Below are 23,547 nucleotides of genomic sequence, written 5' to 3'. Positions count from 1 at the left end.
ATTGTTTTTTCTCTATTTTTTCAAATCATGGGTTAAAACTGAAGTTTGATTGGATGGTATTGCATTAGATTATGGCACTGAAGATGTATTTGGTTTTCAGAAGATTGAGAGTTCCAGATGCAGTTATTTTTTTTATTTTTCACTGAGGGATTTCATATTAGTATTTCATAAGATCTCTTCTTCTCTTTAAATTAACTTTTCCCCTTCTCTCAAATTCCTCCCTGGTGGTCATCTCTTTTTTATATAATAGGTTCTAGATGCCAGTCATGAACATTTGCCAAAACGTCTCGTATTTGGTGTGCATGGGTTGGGAATTTTGTCTTGGCTCTGCGTTTAAAATATCCATACTTCATGTCTTTGCATGGTCAGTTTCTTCCTCTCTAATAATTAACTTTCTTCTTTCCTAAACCCTTGGATTATCTGGAGAGTCCAATGGGAAGTTCAAAATCCATTTTTAAAATCTTTTTCATTAGACTTTAGATCTATTTTTGTAGCTATCCCTTTTGTTTTAAATGACACTCCCACAATTGAGAATACCTTTTGAGCTTGTAAGTACTAACAGGATTCCTTGCATTTTTGTTCCTCAGTCTCTGTGTTTCCATCATTTTTGAACCTCCCATGGACTTTTTAGGAGGCAACTATGCTGTATTGTGTATTGAGAAGAGAACCAGTAGGAAGTGATTAATGTGATCTGCTTAAGATCTTGCTTCATAGTTCTGGCACAGAGTTCTGCATTTATGTTAATCAGCTTAAGTTCTGCCTTAAGGGATCCTCCTGCTTTATTTGGTTTGCATTATGAAGGGTTTTATGACCAGATAACTACATTCTCACTTTAGAGCTTTCACTACCAGCATTGAACCTATGGTGACAAAATTTACAGCTTTCATTGGGGAAGTCTGCAGGCAGGAGCTTTTCTTTTTCTTGATCTTTTCTTATTAGAATTATGGTTCTTAAAAGACTTTGGGTGATGTCCTATTGATGTTGTAATCTTTGATGGTATCCACATTTTAAAAGGTGTTATTTCAGTTTCCTGATTCCTTTGAAGAATTTTGATCATGATTACGGATACATTTAATTCAGATGATATATGATCTTTCTCTTGATATGTTTAGGGTGGAAGGATGTATAGTTCAAGTATGAGTGTCTCATACGAAAAGGAAGAAAAGGTGTTGGACTTCTGGTTCCAGAACACTGAAGGGAGGACGCACTAGAAGCAGCTCTGGTAGTAGTTTTTTGCCGATATGTCTAATTCTTTGCTCCGATTAAGATAAAGGAAAATTTATTACCTTATCTTGTTTGCTGGACTTTGCTGGAAACTGGGCTGACCATAAATCTTCTCTAAATTGAGACAACTGTTGTCAAGAACCTTGATAAGACATTCTCTGTTTTGCCTCAGCTGCGTTGCTAATAACTGAGTCAGCAATGGTCAAAAATAAAAGACTTCGACAGAGCTCTTCTTCTAGTCTAATGCTGGGAGATTCTCCAGATTTTGCAGAAGGTGAACAAAATGCTAAGCAATCCTGTTTGGATGATTATTTTATCTGCAGAACTGATGTTTCTCAATCCCCTTTGGGAATAAGGCAAAATAAAGTACAAGAACCCCAGGTGATAACTTTGCTGGAGGATGTTGGCAGCAATCCAAAGAATCCTGAAGATAAGACCTCAGCTAGCCCAGCCAAGCCTATATCAGAATTAAGCTGGCTAACTACTACTCTCTCTCAATTCTATAAATTGACTGCTAGCACCTTAAAATTGATATTGGAGAATATGCATAAGCTTGATAGGCAGTTGAGTAAACTATCACCCCTATCACCTCTATTACAACAGACTGGCAACTCTTATGATGTGTGCTCCTAATTCCAATTACTTTCTGCCCCATTTGGCAATGTTTAAAGCTGAGGATAGATCTCAGTCTTTCCTTCAAGCAAGTTCAGAAGCACATCTCTCCAAATCCAATTATGTGTTGCAGCCTAATAATGTTATGCTATCAATATCAAAGATCCCAATAAACAATAACAAATGGCACCATAAGGCAGCTATAGTTCTATTGCTTTATTGACAAGGAATAAATTTATTTATTGTTCGTTCTATTGCTTTATTGACAAGGAAGTCTATTACATATGATGACATTATGTATTGTAAATTTTTACCAGTTTCAAATTGCTGTAAAAGGATTATGTTGACTTGTAGAGCGGGAATGATTCCATCGATCCTTTTACGTTCCAACAGATATCTTGCCAAATATGGGATCAGAGTAACTAGATGTTTTAAACATCTACATATATTGCATTGGAAGCTTAGATCTAGAGATGAATAGTCTTTTTTGATGGCCCTGAAACTGTCCATCAAAGAAAATGCACCTGCAACTGTACTTTAAAATCACAGAACCCTGGGAATGATAAAGATGAAGCTGAACGCTCGTTTAGCCATCTTTCCCCTTCAGAAACTGTTAAGCTGACAGAACAAATACAAAGGATACAAGACTTTATCAATGCCTCCTTCTATGCCTTAGCCTCTCCTTTAGATGAGGACATAAAAGAGACAAATCTAATGGAGGTGGTATCTCCTAAGTTGTTTGCATTCTGTCATCAGGAAAACCAGGAACTTCTGTCTAAGTGCATGGAAAATGAAGGCCCCCAGTGGACTAAATCGCACTCTACAGATACTCAAATGCCAATATCTGATAATGCTGACCTAAAGGGGATCTCTCCTTTCTGCGCCGTCCCCCTTTTAGACTCCGGTTTGGTCAATAAGGCACTTACCAATCTTGTTGAGACGGCCCTAACTGAATATACACAGGAGGAGAAAAATAAGTGGCTGGGAATACTGACTGATCCTTGTTTTGACGGATTAAACACACCTCTGAATCTACCAACAGTGCTCATCCCCCCATTACTTCTTTAGGCTCAAATTCCCCTTCTGGTTCTCCTGTTTGCTCAGAAACACTGGCTGCGACCAAATTGGTGGACCAGCAGACACAATTGCGGCCTTACGAGCAAGTTGGGGGAGGCAACTCTGCGCCAGAGCTAATTAACCAAATGATTTTAGCAGTTTTGGTCCCCACGAGCAGGAGGTAGAGGAGACTCCGGCCTCTGGCGATAGAAATTGACTTATAAGTGTAAATGTAAAATGTCAAACTTTATTTTGGTCGTAGACCAGCAATACAACAATATTAAAATAATAATGATAATAATAATATGATAATATAAAATCAGACTACTTATAAGTGCTGCTCTTAAGTTAAAATTGTTAAATTGGAATATTGCTGGGTGGAGGAAATGCTCTGCTGATCCCAGTTTTATTTTATGCCTAGCAACTTACGATATTTTACTTTTACAGGAGGCTTGGGCTGTGAGTCCTTTTGAAGTGTCAGGCTATACAACTTTTTCTATAGATGCCAAACCAGGTATAAGAGCTGATCGCGCCAAGAGAGGAATTGCTGTCTTAATTTCAAACAGGTTCAGCTTAAGGTCATTCCAAATTGGCAGATTAGATGATTTAGCGCTTGCAGTTCTCATTGATGTTCGTGGTGCTAAAATCTTGGTGATTTCGGTCTATATCCCGTCAGAAGGGTCCAGCTCTATGATTTATGATGTCTGGGATAAGTTAGAGGATTTTATATCCTCTCTCGAAGCAAAGTATCCTGGCTCACAGATTTTAGTTGCAGGGGATTTTAATGCCTGGCTTGGGTCGGATAATAACTCCCTTTTGAATAGATTTCATTGTCATTTTGAGGACGATTTTGTTCCTTTCCCACTGCTGTCTAGACTCTCCAGAGATGCTAGATTAAATTTGAGAGGGTTTAGACTACTAACGATATGCTACCGGCTTGATCTTCATATTGTAAATGGTGCTATAGAGTTGGATCATCCAGCCCATTTTACTCATTGGACCAGCAATAATCCTTCGTTGATTGACTATATGGCCATTTCCCGTCATATGATACCCTATTTGGCTTTTTTCAGGGTGATTCCTCACCCTGAAAGTGATCATCTTCCCCTTGAGTGTTGCTTTTGGATAACTGACTGGACACCTGTCCTAGACTGTGTAAATGCCCATGGAAAAACTGAAAATTTGGTTCCAGGTAGAAAGTGGACAAAAAACAGTGCTTTGCAAGTTTCTGCTTTGCTGCACTCTGCGGAGATGTCTAAATGGCGGGACTGGATTTTAAAATTATCCCCCGTTCATCAGATGGAAGACATGCTTGGTTACTATGAAAATATTGTGAATCGTATTCTCCTGGCCATGTCAAATTCTAATAAGGTGTCTATGCACCCAACCCAACTCCCATCCAAGTGATGGTATGATAAAGAATGTCGGGCAGCAAAAACGGAATTGGTGGGAGCTTTTAAAAGCTTTACTATTGACCCTGGTAGCTTTCCTAGAGTGGAGGTTGCAGAAAAGAAAGCACAGTATAAACAACTAATTAAGAGGAAGAAGGAGGTATCAATCAAAGAGGGTTGGAAACTTTTGATAGAGGCAGCCAAGGAGAGAAATCAGATTAGGTTTTGGAAATTGGTGACCCCTGCATTAAATAAATCAACACCTTGTCTCCCACCATGTATTTCTGTTGAAATCTGGGAAGCCCACTTTCGTACGTTGTATCAAAAACCAGCCATCAAAGTCAGTGGTAGCACTGACTTTGAACAGCAACTCCAGACTTTGGATACCCCAGTGTGGGCCCCTGTAACACATGCAAAGGCAGAGAGGCTGATTAGTTCATTCCCTTCGGGGAAAGCCCCTGGAATTGACAGTATCATTCTAGAAGCTCTTAAAGCAAATATAACCTGGTGGGTCCCGCTCCTCTCCTCTCTCTTCACGGCTATGGATGTAACAGCATTAATACCAAATGAGTGGAAAGTAGCTATAGTGGTCCCAATTTATAAAAAAGGACTTAGGAGCGATCCAAGAAATTATCGTCCAATCAGCTTGCTAAGCTTAATTAGCAAAATATATGCTAAACATCTGTACTTAAAGCTAAAAGATTGGCTTGAGGAAAGGGATATCCTGGCTCTAGAGCAGGCGGGCTTTAGAGAAGGGAGATCCACTTTGGATCATGCCCTGGTTCTTCAATTTCTGTTGGCTAAGTATTCAACGAAATCACATAGAGGACTTTTTGCAGCCTTTGTTGATTTAAAATCAGTGTTCGACCTTATCCCTCGAGAAGGACTCTGGAAAAGATGCTGGGCATCGAGAAAAGACTGCTCTTGTTAATTTTTACTTTATATTCTGGTTCCACTCTAAAGGTATGTTACAACCTCCAAGAGGCTTTGACTGCTGCAATACCCTCAGATAGAGGGGTCCACCAAGGATGTATACTGGCCCCTACGCTATTTAACCTGTATATCAATTCTATAGTCTCTTTTATTTCCTCCCCTTCCACGCATCCTCCCAAGATCGCGAATAGGCATATCTCCATTCTATTATATGTGGATGATATGGCGATTCTTTCGCTAACACCTATTGGCCTAAAGCGTGTTCTCCTTCTGTTAGATAAATACTGTGCACAGGAGAACTTGAAGATCAATTATCAAAAGACAAAAGTCATGGTCTTTGCTAACCGGCCCAGAGGGCATCAGTGGTCAATAAGCTCACATAGGATAGAGCAGGTTAAGTCCTTTAGGTATTTAGGAGCTCTATTTCATTCTTCCTGTTCACGTAAACCTCACCTCGATTCGGCAGTTTTAAAGGCCAAACCAGTAGTTAAATCAATACTCTCTTACTATTACACTAAGGGTAATACTATTACACTATTACACTATGTTCTGGCTGTGGTCAAACTATTCTTGGCAAAGGTTTTGCCTCAACAGTTTTATGGAGCTCAGTTGGGCATAGTTAAAAATCTTGATCCATTGGAGGCACTGCAGTCAAAATTTTTAAGAGCTGTACTGGCTGTTCCCAGATGTGCCCCCACGGTGGCTCTGAGAAGAGAGGTCGGAATGATTAGGCTACAGGCATGCTTATGGAGAGTCATTATTCTTTACTGGTTAAAAATTTATTTTTTGCTCGAGGGTTTGGTTGCTTTTCTAAAACAGGACTCCTTTAAATTTAGATGGCACACTGAGGCCATTGATAAGCTGGCCCGCTGTGGCTACTCCTTAGAGGCCATATAGGAGCTTGGTTACAACAGAGCTCGTATCCAAATTATTCAACGCCTAATGGACATTGAATTGCAATATGAAATTTCCCAGATATCTAAAAGATTGTTCCTGGGTGACCAATTGAGTGGATTTAATTTGGCCCTCTATCTCCAGGTAGTTACGATTCCTGAATATAGACGAGCCATGATGCTGGCCAGGTTGGATGTCCTTCCGTCTGCAGTTCTGTTTGGTAGATATGCAGGAATTCCCCTGGTGAATCGTGTATGTCCTTGTGATAAGAGCTGTGTTGAAACAATAGCACATGCCTTTTTACATTGAAGCTTCTATGATGAAGCCAGAGGAAAGCTACTTTCTCCCCTTCTGATAAATTTTAATGGAAGAGCAGATGATGTTTCATTGAGGTTTTTATTTTCTCTATGTGATGAAGATAAAATTAGAACTGCGGCTAAATACTGTTATATTCTTTGTAAAATATGTGCTAATGTATAGTTTATGTTTTTATGTCTGTATTTGTAATACTGCTGGTCAAGGACCAAATAAATATTACGTTCACGTTACAAAGGAAAGGTGTCATGGGAGGGAAGGAAGAAGGTTTCATGGGAGGGTAGTCAGCTTAGCTACACTGCCAAGGTCCATCAGTAAGTCAACTGAATGGGAGAGAAGAGAAGGGAAAATATAATGATGCCAGCACCATTTGACTAAGGAAAGTGTTAGGGATGGGAATCACTGTAGAACTCCTAATGTAATAGGAGTTGTATGTGGGCTGGTGTTAGCATTCAGGCTCTCAAAGCAAATAGTACTGTCTGCTTCCAAAGCAGTGGGTTTTTTCGCAGAAAGAACCCTGTTGGAGCTATGTCATGGCTGGTATTTTTTTCTAGAATAGTCCTGTCATAGTAATCATTTGAGGGCACAGGATATAAAAGATACAGCTAGAAGGCAAGTCAAAGGTGTAGCTTGTATTAAATGCCATGGAAGTTAGGTGGGCTGCTGAAAATTGGCTCTGAAAATAATCCCACATTAGTGGATTCATTTTCTAGATAAGCATCCACATTCATAAATTTCGCCCAAATTCTGCATTAGGTCCACATTGAATTTCTGGGTCCTGGCAGCAGGAGTAGAGGGTGGCTGGGAGGGTGACATTCATAATAGGATTACTAGATTTAGATCTGAGGTCCCTGGATGTGGCCTTGAGCCTGTAGTCCCTGAAAAAGCAAGGAACTATAGGAATTTCACTCCCAAAAGTTCCATCTTCCCAGGATGCACTGCACATGTGCATGTGGCCTGAAAAGGATTGACTTAATGCAAGGTTTTCTGACTAATCAAGACATGACCCCTTGGGAAGTCCGGGTCACACACATTACAGCAATATGTTTGGGACCTTTAACTCCTTAGACCAGCTAAGGTACAGGGGATGCTTTTTGGTGGGAGAAAGTACTTACTTCTACTTGCACTGTGGCTCCAGGGATGTGGCTTTCCCTTCCCCAATTCCTTGGAAATAGAGATTACCTTGGTTTTCATAGATACCTTGGAGTTCTTCAGGCAGCCCTTTGCTGTTCTTAAATGTCCTTAAAGTGACGACACCAGGTTTTCTTCCTAATTTCCTCCTCCTGGAGAGATGGGGAAAATGCCCACCCCGCCTGAATCAGAGGCCCCTTTTTGTTTACAGTAAAGGGCTCGGGCTGTGTGCCATCCCCCACCCCCAATACCATGCAGCGTAACCAGTGGCTCACCTCATGCCCCATCAGTGTATCAGACTTGCCAAGGAGGGAGTAGAGCAGAATCAGACCAGCCTCTTTAATCCTGTGGAGGGGATGATCAATGGCCCAAAGAGTGGTCCTCAGGAAGGATCTTCGCTGATATTTGTTAAAGATCTCTCCAAAAACCTAAAATCTAGAATCAGCCTCAATTAATTCCCTTGAAGCCCAAAGATGTGCAGCTTGATTCACATGCATTCAGCTCATAAGCACTGTTTCTCCTATTCTCCCTCTTCATTCCTTCCTTCTTTGATCTCCTCCACAGTCAGAATTGAGATGACAAGCTGCTTGGGGAAGGACCTGTCCTTCTGCTCAGGCTACTCAGTAAAGGACCATGTGCATTGATAGATGTAGATATTCCAAATTAATCATCATTGTCTTATCAAGGAGTCATGCCACTACAGCAGGTTGAAAGTCGCATTTCCATGAACTAACATGCACTGCAGTTATTTAGCCCACTGTGTCTCTGGAGTGGTCTGTGTCAAGATGTCCTAATGCTGATACTGGCGCTTCTTGAATGCAGAAAGTGATGAAGACACCTCTGCCCATTCTCACACTCTCAAAAGGAGGGACAACGGACCATTCTGGCACCCAAGGGAGCCACATAGAGGGATCTTCTTACCTCCCCAACTCTGGCTGTGTTGAGATAGGCCAGTATTCTTTCCTCCTCCTGCCATCTCCGGCTCCACAGATCCCCAGCTTCATTGCTGCTCTGGCCTGAGAAGGAAACATCAGGGCTAAATAGTTATACATCCTGATGACATAGGGGGTTTCTGACAGAATGGCTGGGAGTCTTTCCGGATTCCCCCCCAAGAGGAATTGCCTGAACCCCGCCATGGCTCACTGCAGCAGTGGTCCGAAGCCAGACTTGAGAAATAAGAGGTTCGAGTCTGGTTTACGAGAGGGCCTGTATACTCATTGTCTCCATGTTTGCTTATAGGATGGGGTCTAGTGGAGAAGGGGAGATGAGGAAATCCAGCTAAATCAGCTGCTGGTCACACTAGCAGAGTCATCTTTGTGGAGGACACACCCTTACTGAAGAATCTTTCAAGGGACCCAGCTGAAATCAGTGGATATAAATGGACCAAGACAGGAGACCAGGGGCTATAATCTTATTTACTGGTATGTCAAACTAAGGCATTTGTTATAGAACACATAATAATCTAGAAAGCGGTGCTGATCTCATCAGCTTTCTTACCTTTGTGGTGGAGAAGCACCTCTAGGAGCTGTTAGATTCCCACCCTGGCATATCGGCTCACATCCCTCCTGGAATCCATGACGCAGATTGCAAGTTTGGCCGCATGGTGGACCAAACTGGGGAGTTCTGTAGAGTTTTGGCAGGAAGGAAAATGAGAGGGATCTCTGTCATCTACATTTCTTTGTCAGCCTTCATGGGCAATTGATATTCCTGAGTTGGGTAGACCATTCATCTCTTCCCTTCCTAACATGAATAAACAAGTAGGTCCCTCCAAGAGGGTGCATTTTCCTCTCTGTCTTGGCAAGGGGTTGGTGACAGGATGAACTTTATACCAACAGGTATATTGTCAGAAGAGCAAACTCTGCCGCACGTCAGGCTGAAAGAAGCTCATTTAGCTCTGAGATGAGAGTCCTGGGAGCAGAGGCGTAACGATAGGGGGGGCGGGGGGCACGTGCCCCGGGCGCCACTTGCTGGGGGGGCACCAAAAAGTGCCCCCACTGATCCCTGAAAATTTCTGGAATTTTTTTTTTTTTTGCTGCCGAAAATTTTTTTTGCAGCCGCCGCCACACAGACCGACCAAGCGACCGACGAGCAGCCAATCGTCCGCACCAGAGCAGATAAACCCAGCGGGCGGCGGCCGCGAAGTGGGGGAAAGGGCTCTGCGCGGCTGGATCGGGGGTTGTTTGCCTTCGCCTGTCTCCCTCTGCCTTCCCTCTCGCCCTGCCCACCGCTCCGAGGGCGCCCCGTGCAGCCACTCACTGGGTTTTTGTTTGGTGTGCTTGTTTGGAAGTTTCAATGCTTCTCGCTTGCGAGCTGGACTGAAGTGAGCTTGGAACAGAAGAGCCGCTTCTGTTTCTCATCTTCGTTTTTATTTTATTTTGGCTTTGGGGTTGGATTTACTCGCCAACCGCAGGAAGAAGAGAATCCGAGGGGGAAAAAGAAGGGAGGGAGGAGGGTTGGTGCAACGCAGCTTCCACGGTGAGAGCTCTTTTCCTTCTTTGCAATTTGCAAAACAAGCTCTTTGGGGGGGAAAGGGGGGGGACCTGACTATTTGCAAGGAAACACTGGGAAATGCAGATTTCAGGCCGATCCCCTTTCACAAACCTGGTGGCTCTCCCCTCCACTGTTCCAAGGGAGTGATTGAAAGCGGGGGACTTCAGGGCGATTTATTTGGGGCGGGGGAGTATTGAGATTGCTGGGGTGGGAACTGATCTCTCGGTTCCTTCTGGCTTTGGAGGATTACTGAGTGCTCCTTCCCCTTGCGGATGACTTTACAAGGGAGGGAACCCCTCGCTCCGCGCCATTGGGGGCTGGTGTTATTTAAAAGGGCAGAAATCTGCCCTCAGGTTGAAGCGATTCCTGCAGCAGCTTGGAGCAGCTCACACTGCCATGATTTATTTGTGCGGGTATCCATACATGCAGCAATGCACAGCTTCAGCAACGTGTTCCTGAGGACTGGGATGGGAGCAACCCTGCAACTTAGATCCTGACAAGCCTGGATCTAAGAAGGAGCAACTTAACTCGGGCTTGTTTGCAGTGCTGCTTCTTAGGAACAAGGCAATCTCGTCTTTGGCCCCCTTCTTTTAATTTGTGCAGTTGGAATGCTCTGTCGGTGCAATTCAGAAGTGAGCTAATGCCCAGTGTAAATCTATTTTATGCGGGGTGTGTGTGTGGGGCGGGGTGTGTGTGGAATCTTCTCTCACAAGATTGTCTTGTGAACAGAGCTTTTGACATCTGCTCTCTCTCCCCCCTTCACTCCCCCCCCTTCTTTTCTTTCTTTTTGGTTTAACTTTGTCACTGCGTTGGAAGTAGCTGGGCTTTGTTGGTGTTTTTAAACCCCTAAACTTCACCCCACCCCAGTCCTTTCTATAAAGACGGATCACCTAGCCCTAAATGTAGGGTGGGGGGAGAGTTCATATGGAGGTGTAAAGACAGTGATAGGAATGGGGTGTGTTAAAAGGCCCCTAAAACAAATTGTAAAATATATGTTTCTCCATGCCATTCCCCTAACCTGTAGAGGGATGTCTGAACTATTTGCATTGAATGTGAGAAAGTCTGGCTGTCATTGTAGACTTTTGCTCGAATAAAGGACTCTCCCCTCTGGATTCCCCCCACTCCACCCCACACACACACCGCAGTATTATTTAGCAACCAGAACATTTCTCCCTTTTGCCAGTGAATGGACTTTGGCTTTTGGAAATCAGTAGAATTGTTAGCACATAACGTGCCAACAAATACTGAAATCGGGCAGAAAGGGGACACTGAATGCATTGTGGTCGCCTTTCTCGTTTAACTGTGCTCTTCTTGCGAGCAAAAGCTTTGGATTCCCCCAACTCGCCTTGCCCCTTGTCTTGTTAATAGTAGCTGGATGCATCGATATAGGAATGAGTTCTCTGGGCAATAAAATCCCGGAGGCTGTTTGTGATGCAGAAAGAGAACAAGGAGGTGGGGTGGGCAGCCGGAGAGCGCTACTTTGTAATTCATGAGAGGGGGATGTCAGTCAGATGTATGTTGGGGGGGGGGCGGGGGGCGCCATTTCAGTGCTTGCCCCAGGCACAGTTTTCCCTAGTTACGCCTCTGCCTGGGAGTAACTTTGCTGCCAAGAGTGCTAGTGCACAGAGAGAGGGCGGAACTGAAAAGGGGATGGAATCAAAAGGGGTGGGATCCGTAGGCCACCATGCAAACTGTTCTGGGTTCCGTGGCTGCTTCTGCTCCAGTCATTTCCCCCCAGAGGCACACATTTCATCCACTTAGTGTTTTCAGGGGATCCAGATGACACGGAGGGCAGGGCAACCCAGCACTTTCCCGTATTTTCAATGATGCCCTCTTGTCTTTTTCCACACCCTCTTTGTGGTGCAATTTGGGAGTTAAAATGCAAGGACAGAGCCAGAATATCCAGGCAGGGCACTCTGGAGGCTTCCCAGGACTAGCGTCCCTTAAAGGAAATCCTTAAATAGGCTTCTGTTCTCCGCTTCTGCCCCTTGTCTCAGTTGTTTCCTGTTCACTTGTGTGCCTCTGAATCAGCCCAAGTTGCAGAAGCCACTTGGAAAGAAAGGAGTGAGGTGAGGACTGAGGAGGCAGAAATGAAATAAAGGAGCAGGTGCTGAATGGGGCTTAATTCTGAGTATCATCATGCAGTAAGATCATGACGGTAGGGAGAGGCATTGCTGATTTTCACAGGGAATATCACCGTGACAGTCCTATATGACATGTCATGTGGAACCACCGTTCGTGCCCACCTCCCCTCCCTTCCATCTGATGGCAGAAAAGCATTTGGAAAGGTAAAGGTCCAGAATATGGAAGCAACCTGTGGAGGAAGCATCTGGGATGTGGGGTTTTGTACCTCCTCTCTGTCCTCCATATGCCTGTGGATGATTTCGATGAGCTCGTCATCCACTTTGCAGTCCTCCAACTCAGACTGGTAGGAGCTGGAGGAGAAAAGGGAGCAGTGCATGCTGCTGACTAATGAATCTGGGGGAAAGAACAGGAAGAATGTGCAGACATATTAATGCACCCATCTGTGTCCTTCTTCCAAAAAGGACCCAGTTTCTTCTCACTGAAACCCTCTTTGTTTAGGAAGAGTATAGTTACCTTGGAACCTGCTCTGCCTCCCATCCTCACCTATTGGCCTCAATTTCTAAGATTCTCAACCCCTAAATCCCCCCCAATCATGAGCATCTCCTCACCTCCAGACTGGTTTCCAAGTGCTCTGGAGCTTTCCCTCTCAGTATCGCTCAGGTCTTCCCAGACCGTCTGTGTGGAGCGGTCCACCATGAGCTCCTCACCCAGTTTTAGGTCCTCCAGCTCTGGTTCGTCCGAGGAGACGAGAGAGCAGTGCATACTGCTCACTGATGAATATGGGGGAAAGAACAGGAAGAATGTGCATACATATTAATGCACCCATCTGTGTCCTTCCTCCAAAAAGGACCCAGTTTCTTCTCACTGGAACCCTCTTTGTTTAGGAAGAGTATAGCGACCGGCGAAGCTGCTCTGCCTCCCATCCTCACCTATTGGCCTCAATTTCTAAGATTCTCCATTCCCAACCCCTAAATCCCCCCCCCCCCCAATCCTGAGCATCTCCTCACCTCCAGACTGGTTTCCAAGTGCTCTGGAGTTTTGCCTGTTTTTGTGTGGCCCATTTCTTCCCATATTCAGACACTCTCTGTTGAGCTGTCCACTGACTTTGGTGGTTTCTCTTCCTTCACCTGAGTCTCTGGCAGCTTATGATTCTCGGAGTGCTTGTTTGGGAATCTGAAGCACTGCCAGAGTTTGTGTGCTTCTCCCCCATCCTTGACAGTGACAGCCTCCCTCTGCCTGCACAGATGGTACCATTTGGTTCTGGGAGGGGCTGATGGAGTGCTGATGCCAAAACTCCCCTGCTGTTCAGGTTCCTGGTGGTCTCTTGGCTTTCTGCAGCAGGCTATCAAGTGCCAGCTCTTGGGATGAGCAGCCATGGGAACTGTGGCACCCTCTTCTTTTCTTTTGCTGCTTCCTTCTGGTGGACCAGACTTGGGCCTCCGCTTGCGCAGGAAGGTCCGCAGCCTTTGCAGCCTAGAACCGAGTGGAAAGAAGATGAGAGGTGGGGCTTGCAGGGTCCTCCTGCTCTTTGCCCCTAGACTGAGCTTGGGCCACCTGTTTGGAAATGTTGCTCTAATATGTCCAGCCAGTAGGTGGCACTAGCCTTTGCTTAAAAGGGTCAAATGAATGGTCCAGCACCTGGACCAATGAAGATACACACACAGGTGTATTGAAGCATCAGAGCATGTCCTGAGGACAATCTCTATTTAAAAGATGCTTGCCTTAGATAGAGAAGAGGAAGCCCCAAGGCTGTCCTGAAATCGCAAAGAGAATGATAGAATCAGGAAGTAGAAACCTCTATGAAATCCTACTTACATCTTGCTCCCTTTGTTTCTCTCACTAACAGAAAGCCTAAGCACAAACACAGATGCACGTATGCACGCTTTCTTTCTCTCTCTTTTTGTCAATATACTAAACTCTGTATACAACTATATATGTTGTATATGTCAATATAGAACACTATAACACGGCAGAGAAAAGCATATGCTTCTGCTCCCAGAAAGCACCTCTGCTCATGTGACCGATGAGTGAGCAAAGGGGAGGTGTAACAAGGGAGGTCATGTCCTAATGGGCCATTGTTCCTCCTGAATCCCAGTGCGACGTTTCTCTGAGTGGCTTTTAATCTATGTTGAGCCTCTGAATTTACTTCTGATTTGCTAGATACGTTTTGAATGGCTCTTGGACAACCGGGTCAATAATGCACCACCTAGGGAATTTTGGAGCATGGACCTAAAGGTTTTTGAAGGCCTCTCCCACACACACAAACAGTTTTTCACACACACTTTTAGCGTGACCACACTACCTGGGACAGACTAAAAAGGATTTGGGGACCCCCAAGGGGATTGGAGGCCCTGGACTTCAGCCCGGAAGTCCAGGGGTAAGAGCGCCTCTGTCCATAACCATGATAACCAAAATACTTTAGACTTATGACTAGAGAAATAAGAATGAGAAGGAATCAGAAAACCCTCTCTCTTAATTTTTGGAGGCAGTTTTGGGCTCCTGCCCAGATTGTCCAATTTTTAAAAGTCACTCCTCAGTGCTAACTGCAGGGCCGGTGTTACCATCAGGCCAACTAGGGAGCCGCTTAGGGCGCAGAACTCAGAGGGGCGCAGAGTGCAGACCTCAGAGGGGTCGCAAAATAGTCTGGCACCAGCCCTGGCTAACTGGCCTACCCACAATTCTAAGTTGGCATTTCAAAGTAGTGCTAATGGACTGACAAGGCCACAACACCTATTTGCATGGCATTACTTTGTTTTGCCTTCCCTCTTGGGCATACGATTAGTGCCACTTATAGCAGATTCAAGCTATATGCAGCATTGTGCAACCCTCTTATGAATGTAACATGGTAATAGCTTTCCTTTTCCACCGAGAGTTGAGAATTAACTTGAGCACAGAAAAGTTTACATAACAAAATAATTGAGAAAATGGCTCCCTGTCTACAAAGGGCTCACAATCTAAGAATAAACACAAATGAAACACCAGCAACAGCCATGTGAGAAATGTTACTTTCCAAGCCTTTACACCCCCAGATTCCTCCAAGAAGGGTTTTCACTGCTACCACCAGCAGTTCCAGGCAGGCTGGATGCCTGAAATAAAAGTACCTGAGCCCCCAACTCACACAAGCAAGTTCAAGTGTGCTGCTGCTATTACTACTACTACTTATATACCACTTTTCTACTAAAGTTCTCAAAGTGGTTTACACAGATTTATTTATTTTTAATTAAGATGGCTTCCTGTCCTCAAAGGGCTCACAATTTAAACAGGAAAATAAGGTAGACACCAGCATGCTAATATGGGTTGAGGGCAACCCCCTACATTCCAGAACTGCTCAGTAGCATGATCTAAAGTGGAGTGGCCCCTTCAGAATGCAGTTTGTTCAGTACTAAAGATGTTATTCACTTCACCCCTCAACTAATTTTTAATTAAGATGTATGGCATAGAGTTTGTGTTGGAGGAAATGACCTACAATGAAATGAACCTATGTGTAGGTTCTGGCTACATGTTGGTCAATGAGAGACCTATAGAAACATGGTGCTGAGCGAGCAAGCTAGAAGCATTCTGTGGAGAAGGAGGAAGTCACTCCCAGGAAGTTTCTGAGTACATTCAATCAACTGAGGGGTCATAGCGGCAGAGATCATCAGGAAAGAGTAGGAGACCCTAACTGACTATCTCTGCTCCCAATGCCCTAGTTGTCATTAGGGTTACTGGTGCAAAAGGTTGATGCCATGCGGAGCTGAATCTCTAACAGATTGCCAGTTATTGACAGGAGACTTATAGGTCTATAATTTGAAGGATCTAGTTTAAAACCTTTTTAGCCTACTTTCCAGTAGGCTTATGACATCACCCGACATTCTATGTCTGTGTCTGTGTGTTTGTCCGTGTGTTTGTCCATCCGTGTGCTCCCGCCCCCCATCAACTTTGCAACACCTGGACCAATATGAACCAGATTGGGTAGAGTTGTAGGGACACATAGGAACACCCCAACGGCATAGTCTGTGATGATGTCATCCACCCCAATCCAAGATGGTGGACACGTAAACCTTTAGGCGCATTTGGGCTAACTTGTGAACCGCCTAACCGCTTTGAACCAAATTTGCTACAGCTGTTGAGACACAGGGATTTCCAAATGGCATCCCCCTGCTAACGTGGCAAAGAGGCACATTTTAATGTGGTGATTCTCTTTATTTAGCAGGAGGAAAGTTACTGCCCCTATTCACCCCAGCACAGTACCTCCAGTGACTGTTGCTGGTGTCTATCTTGTGTTGCTTTTTAGATTGTGAGCCCTTCGGGGACAGGGTTCCATCTTATTTTTTTGTTATTTCTCCATGTAAAACTCCCTGAGCCATTTTTGGAAGGCCGGTATAGAAATCGGATGAATGAATGAATGAATGAATGAATGGATGATGTCATCCACTCCAATTAGGGTTTTGTGTTGGAGTCGCCTAGACTTGTGGTGCTGGGCGACTTCAATGTTCATTTCAGGACCAATTTGTCCGGGGTGGCTCAGCGGTTCATAGCGGCCATGATGACTTTGGGCCTATCTCAGGTGGCCTCGAGACCGACGCACACTGCAGGTCACACGCATGATTTGGTCTTTCACTCTGATCAGGGTGGTGTTCCGTGGGTGGGGACTCCTGTGATTTCCCCATTGTCATGGATGGACCACCATCTGGTTAAGGTTGGACTCAAAGTCACACCCCACCTTTACAGGGGCGAGGGACCTATTAGGATGGTCCGCCCAAGAAGGTTATTGGATCCCATAGGATTTCAAGAAGCCTTGGAGGGATTCAGTGTTGGCTTTGCCGGCGATCCTGTTGATGTCCTAGTGGAGAACTGGAACAGCAAACTCACCGGGGCGGTAGACATGATCACTCCTAAGCGTCCTCTCCAACCCACTTCAAAACTGGCCCTTTGTTATATGAAAGAACTACAGGGGCTGAAGCAGCGAGGTAGACGACTAGAGCGCAGGTGGAGAAAGACTCGGCTTGAATCCGACAGATTGCAACATAGAACTCATTTGAAGACCTATGCTCAGGTGATACGTGCGGCAAGGAAGCGATTCTTTTCTACCAATATTGCCTCTGCAAGTTCATGTCCGGCGGAGTTGTTCAGGGTTGTGAGAGGGCTAGTGAGTCCCCCTCCTCCCTTGAATCAGAATCTGGAACCATTGATTACCCGCTGTGATGTGTTTGATGAATATTTTATGGAAAAAATCTATCGTATTCGGGCCGACTTGGATTTTGTCTCCACACTTACTTCAGTATCTGCTGTGGAGGTATCCAGCGACTCCTCTTACGTGGTTAGGTTGGATCAGTTCCAGTTTGTGACTCCTGAGGATGTGGACAAGCTGATTGGAACACTGCAGCCCAACCACCCAGGTGGGTTGTTGTAGAAGGCTGGTAGAGATCATAAATGCATCTGTGAGGGAAGGTCGGATGCCTTCTAGTCTTAAGGAGGCAATTATTAGACCGCTTCTGAAGAAGCCTACCTTGGATCCCTCAGAGCTGAGTAACTACAGGCCTGTCTCCAACCTTCTGTGGCTGGGCAAGGTGACTGAGAGGGTGCTGGCCTCCCAGCTCCAGACGGTCTTGGAGGAAACTGATTATCTAGACTCATTTCAAACTGGCTTCCAGCTGGCTATGGGGTGGAGACTGCCTTGGTCGGCCTGATGGATGATCTCCAATTGGGAATGGACAGAGGAAGTGTGACTCTGTTGGTCCTTTTGGACTTCTCGGCGGCTTTCGATACTATCGACCATAGTATCCTTCTGGAGCATCTGAGGGGGTTGGGGGTGGGAGGCACTGCTCTGCAGTGGTTCCACTCCTACCTCTCGGGCAGGTTCCAGATGGTGTCTCTTGGAGACTGTTGTTTCTCAAAATCTGAACTTCAGTACAGTGTCCCTCGGGGCTCCGTATTGTCTCTGATGTTGTTTAACATCTACATGAAACCGCTGGGAGAGATCATCAGGAGATTTGGTTCAGGGTGCTATCAGTATGCTGATGACACCCAAATCTATATCTCCATGTCGGCATCATCGGGAGAGGGCATAACCTCCCTAAATGCCTGCCTGGAGGCGGTAATGGGCTGGATGAAGGATAACAAACTGAGACTGAATCCAGATAAGATGGAGGTACTCATTGTGCAGGGCCAGAACTCAAGAGACGATTTTGATCTGCCTGTTCTGGATGGGGGTCATACTTCCCTAGAAGAAACAAGTACGCAGTCTAGGGGTGCTTCTGGATCCAAGTCTCTCCTTGGTGTCCCAGGTTGTGGCAGTGGCCAGGAGTGCCTTCTATCAGCTTTGGCTGATATGCCAGCTGCGTCCATTTCTTGAGATAGACGACCTCAAAACAGTAGTACATCTGCTGGTAACCTCCAGACTGGATTAGTGCAATGCGTTCTATGTGGGGCTGCCCTTGTACGTAGTCCGGAAACTACAGTTGATCCAGAATGTGGCAGCCAGGCTGGTCTCTGGGTCATCTAGGAGAGACCATATTACTCGCATGTGAAGGACTTACACTGGCTGCCGATATGTTTCCGGGCAAAATACAAGGTGTTGGTCATAACCTATAAATCCCTAAACAGCTTGGGCCCTGGGTATTTAAGAGAACGTCTTCTTCGTCATGAACCCCACCGCCTGTTGAGATCATCAGGAGAGGTCTGTCTTCATTTGCCACTGGCTCGTCTGGTGGCTACTCAGGGACGGACCTTCTCCGTTGCTGCCCCGAAGCTTTGGGATACGCTCCCTGATGAAATAAGAGCCTCCCAATTTCTGACAACTTTTTAAAAGTCTTTAAAGACACATCTGTTCACCCAGGCTTTTAACTGATATTGTTTTGATTGTTGTAATGTTGCTTTTAGAATATTGTTTTAAAATTTTAAATTGTGTTTTAAATTTCTGGCTTTTAATTTTTGTTTTTAATTAATGTTTTTCTTTTTAATCTTGCTGTAAACTGCCCAGAGACGTAAGTTTTGGGCAGTATAAAAATATGCATAATAATAACTATTATTATTATTATTATTATTATTATTATTATTATTATTATTATTATTATTATTATTAATGGCAGCCACGTGAACATCTGAGGAGCAAGTGGTCTAATTTGTAGACTGTCTAACCAATTTAAACCAAATTAGGTACAGTTGCAGTGAGTGACGCATAAGAAAACCTCAAGGGCATTGTTTGTGATGATGTCATCTACGCTGATCCAAGATGGCGGATGCACTAACTTTTAGGCACAAGTGGGCTAACTTGTGAACCACTTAACCGATTTGAACCAAATTTACTACAGCTGTAGGGACACATAGGCATGCCCTAATGGTGTGGTGTGTGGTGATGTCATTCACTTTAATTCAAGATGGCGGCCACATGAACATCTGAAACACAAGTGCACTACTTTGTGGACTGCCTAACCTATTTGAACCAAATTGGGTATGTTTGCAGTGAGTGACGCAAACAGACACCTTGATGGCAAAACTTGTTATGATGTCATCCAAGCCGATTTAAGATGGCAGACACATAAACTTTTGAGGCCGAAGGGGGCTAACTTGTGGACCGCTTAACTGATTTGAACCAAATTTGCTGCAGCTGTAGGGACACATTGGGACACCTCAGTGGCATAGTTTGTGATGATGTCATCTACCCCAATCCAATTTGTCCGGGGTGGACACGTGAACATCTGAGGTTCAAGTGGGCTAACGTATACTATCTAACTGATCTGAACCAAATTACGTACAGTTGTAGTGAGTGATACATAGGGACACCTCAGTGGTGTAATTTGTGATGATGCTATCCACCCTGACCCAAGATGGTGGAAGCATAAAGCTTTGATACTCAAGTGAGCTAACTTGTGAACCCCAACCAATTTGAACCAAATTTGCTACAGATGTAGAGACACATAGGGATTTCCAAATGGTATAGAAAGCAAATAAATAAATAAATAAATAAATAAATAATGGTGTGTTGTGTGATGATGTCATCCACCCCAATTCAAGATGGTGGCCACGTGAACTTCTTAGGTGCAAGCGGGCTAATTTGTGGGCTGTCTAACCAATTTAAGCCAAATTAGGCACAGTTGCAGTGAGTGACACATAGAGACACCTCAATGGCTATCTGGTTGACTGGGTAGTTTGTCGTGATATCTCCCACCCCGATCCAAGATGGCAGATGCATAAACTTTTGAGTCGCAAGTGCACTAACTTGAGGACTGTCTAGCCGATTTGAACCAAATTTGAACAGCTGTAGTGAGTGACACACAGGGACACCTCAATGGTGCAGTTTGTAGAGATGACATCCACTCCAATCCAAGATAGCGGACATATGAACATTTGAGGCGCAAGAGATCGAACTTGTGGACCTTGATTTGCACCAAATTTAGTCCAGATGAGGAGACAGTGAAAGGAAAGTAGGCTGATTAGTTCTTGCTAGATCAACTTGTTTATAAAGTGTTTTAAGCCAGCTTTGGGGAATACAGCCAAAATTATCAATAGGGTGAACAATGAAGTGAGAGGTTTTACTCACCAGTGAACATTAGATTTGAACAATTCAGAAGGAATTGACCTGGAGCCTTCTCAGATTTTAACTGTGCTATAAAATTGAATATCTCCGGCTCTGAGACTGGTTTCTACTCAGGCAACCCTTCAGTGGGGAACTCTGATTTAACATTCTGTATAGGGATCCAGCTGGATGGCACATTTTACCTTTAATTCTCTTGCAGAACCATTAAAAGTGGGGGGAAATGTTCCCATGTGATTTCAGGAATCGTTTGCTATGTCATAACCAATAAGTGTTGCTGTGATCATTTGCCAACACTTTACTGTTCTTATATATTGTTGATGTATAGTAAATCAGAAATGTATAGAAGTTCACAGCTTGACATAAGCAACGCCATTATGTTTAACTAGACTCAAGGATCTGCTCTGCTAGAAGGATGCTTACTACTGTGTATTCCCTCTAGTAGTTTTCCATCCCCCACAGGTTAGAGCAGGGATTCTCAAACTTGGGTCCCCAGATGTTATTGGACTTCAACTCCCATAATCCCCAGCCCCAGTGGCCTTTAGTTGGGAATTATGGGAGTTGAAGTCCAATAACATCTGGGGACCCAAGTTTGAGAATCCCTGGGTTAGAGTGACCATGGATTTAGAATGTAGAACAATTTTAAGATAAGGCTGTCTGTCTGCCTGCGTGCATGTTTGTGGTTTATTCCCTAATCTTAGCAAGTCATGATGACGTATTTGCTATGTAGTTGAACAACATGTTGTTCTGGAGAACAATTATTTAAGAGTATAAAATGTATGCTCTCTGTATGGTCCTTTGTCTTGTTTTGAGCATGAGCCAAACAATACCATTACTACTTGAGAGTAAATAAACCTTTGATCTTGTTATCTCATCTGGGCTGATGATTATTGGGCTCCATCTGCCCAGGAACGAACCTCCTTATTGGGGACAAGGTTACCCTAATGCATTTTCAATATTTGCCAGCTGTTTTTTTCTGCTGTTTTCTTTCTTGGTTAAGAGATTCTTATAATTATTCCTCAGCTGAACATAGGTATGTGGTAATACTTTGACACTAGAAGCTCTGTATTGCTAATATTGATTATGAACATTCCTCTTCAGTTTTATACAATGAGGCAGCCCTCCCCTTAGCCCAGATTAGCGGAGCGAGCGCTCCGCTAACCCAGGTATTTTGGTTGTGTGTTGCCATGGCACGGATCTGCACTGCGGCAAGACACAAGTAGACCCCCGGTGGGGAGCCTAATGCAGCCTCCCGGCTCAGGGGTCTCTCCATCATGCCCTGTGCGCTCACATGGCGCCGTGTGGCCCCCGATCCCTTGCCAGTTCCGTGATGGAACCGGCAATTGGTTCGGCCGCCCAGGGCTGCTTCCCTCATCATCTGCGGGGAGAGTGGCTTAAGCCCGCTCTCCCCGTGAGACCCGCCTCAATCTCTATCAAACTAACGATTTCCCCTTATTGAGTTGAAACATCCAATTGACTGGGTAATAGTCAAATGTTTATAGAGAACTACAATCACGGAGTCATAAGCTACTAATGCTGATACTAATGAATCACTTTCTATGGCTTTAATGATAAAAGATCAGGACATTTTAGTAGAGCATATTGTCAAGTTTAAATGACCACCTAAGTCTCCTTGAATTGAAATTTTCAAGAGCTTTAAGATAGGCTCACAATACGTTTTGTGCAAAGGGAAGACCGGCACGTTCATTCTTAATTCCAATGGTCTGCTGATGGTCACTAAAGACCTGGGTACTTATTGTAAAGCTATTGACAGTCGTTTGACTTGGAGATTAATATCTCATCAATAGTTCAACTTCCTGCTAGAGTGCTGTAGGTATATATGCCGGTAAGATCTCCACAAGTGGAGCCATGTAAGTGTCTCAAGTGTCTCCTCAATTTAAACTGAAATCATTTAAAACCTGCAGCATTGATAATATTGTCTTTAGAGTTACTCAGCTTTACTCCAAAGTCCTCATCATTTCCTCCTGGTTTATTAGACTTAGAGGAATAAAAGATATAATCAGTTCAAGCATTGAAATCTCCAGCCATTACCACGTAAGCTGATGGGTGTTGAATTCCTGACTTCAATAGACATTGTTCTTGATTAGTCCAGCAGGTCACCTTACAATTTTTTGAATTGGCAGGTTGGAGAGATATAACTAATAACCAGAGAAATATGTCTAATTAGTGGGCCCGGGCCGACGGCCGCCGCCGCCATTCTCCTGGGTCAGCTGGGCTGCCAGGACACATTTTTGCCTGGCACACCCAGGAGAATTAAATATATAGATTTTAACAATAAAAGTTATTGCTACTGCCTAAATAAGCTAGTGTGTCATTTAAAGTAGAAGCGATAATGCTGGCAAGTCGTCCACATGGTCTACGTTTCTGCTCGGCTGCAACAGCTTCTAATGTCAAACGCTGATGCCTATTTAATTCTATTCTATTTTGGGCCCAAGTTTCTTGAAATCATAATATATCAAACTGATGTATATATTCCAAGAACTCATTGAAGCTATTCTCACGAGCAGCAAAGACCAGGCGAGGGAAGCCCATCCCGGTTTTTGCTGCTCGTGAGAACCACTGGGAGCCACACGGCTCCCGGTGGTGGCGCGGCAGTGAGGCCTCTTACGTAGCCCACCACTTCACTCAGGTTTTGGCCGCGAGTGTGCCCAAACACCGGGCTACCTGATCGTGTGCCTGCTGCAGCTGCTTGCAGCCACGGCGGACAAACTCAGGGGGGAGAGGGGCTCCCAGGAATGCACAGCGCACTTGCACAGTCGTGATTGGGGCCCTGGGGGTGGGACACCATGCGGCAGTGCTTCCCTGTGCCTGACCCCTTCTGGCACAGGTGGCCCGCAGGAGAGCCAACACTCGTCTGGGAGGGCGATTTGCACACCCAGA

At 44.7% G+C, this 23,547-nt stretch overlaps 1 protein-coding gene across 4 annotated transcripts in view; it reads left to right on the top strand.

Moving 5' to 3' along the window:
• LOC128350612 (endogenous retrovirus group 3 member 1 Env polyprotein-like) overlaps positions 1 to 23,547 on the top strand; it is a 44,021-nt gene that overhangs the window by 9,351 nt on the left and 11,123 nt on the right. For 2 of the 4 annotated variants that reach the window (XM_053309035.1, XM_053309133.1), the window contains exon 2: positions 1,113 to 2,028. The gene's annotated coding sequence lies outside the window, so the exon portion shown is untranslated. Of the gene's footprint in view, positions 1 to 1,112; positions 2,029 to 3,339; positions 3,494 to 23,547 lie in introns of those variants that run through there. The other 2 variants (XM_053309206.1, XM_053309293.1) reach the window with 2 other exon arrangements.

The sequence above is a fragment of the Hemicordylus capensis genome, chromosome 1 (assembly GCF_027244095.1).
Source record: "Hemicordylus capensis ecotype Gifberg chromosome 1, rHemCap1.1.pri, whole genome shotgun sequence".
NCBI lineage: Eukaryota > Metazoa > Chordata > Lepidosauria > Squamata > Cordylidae > Hemicordylus > Hemicordylus capensis.
Note: the sequence above shows the minus strand (reverse complement) of the source record. Positions and strands in the feature narration are given on the sequence as shown.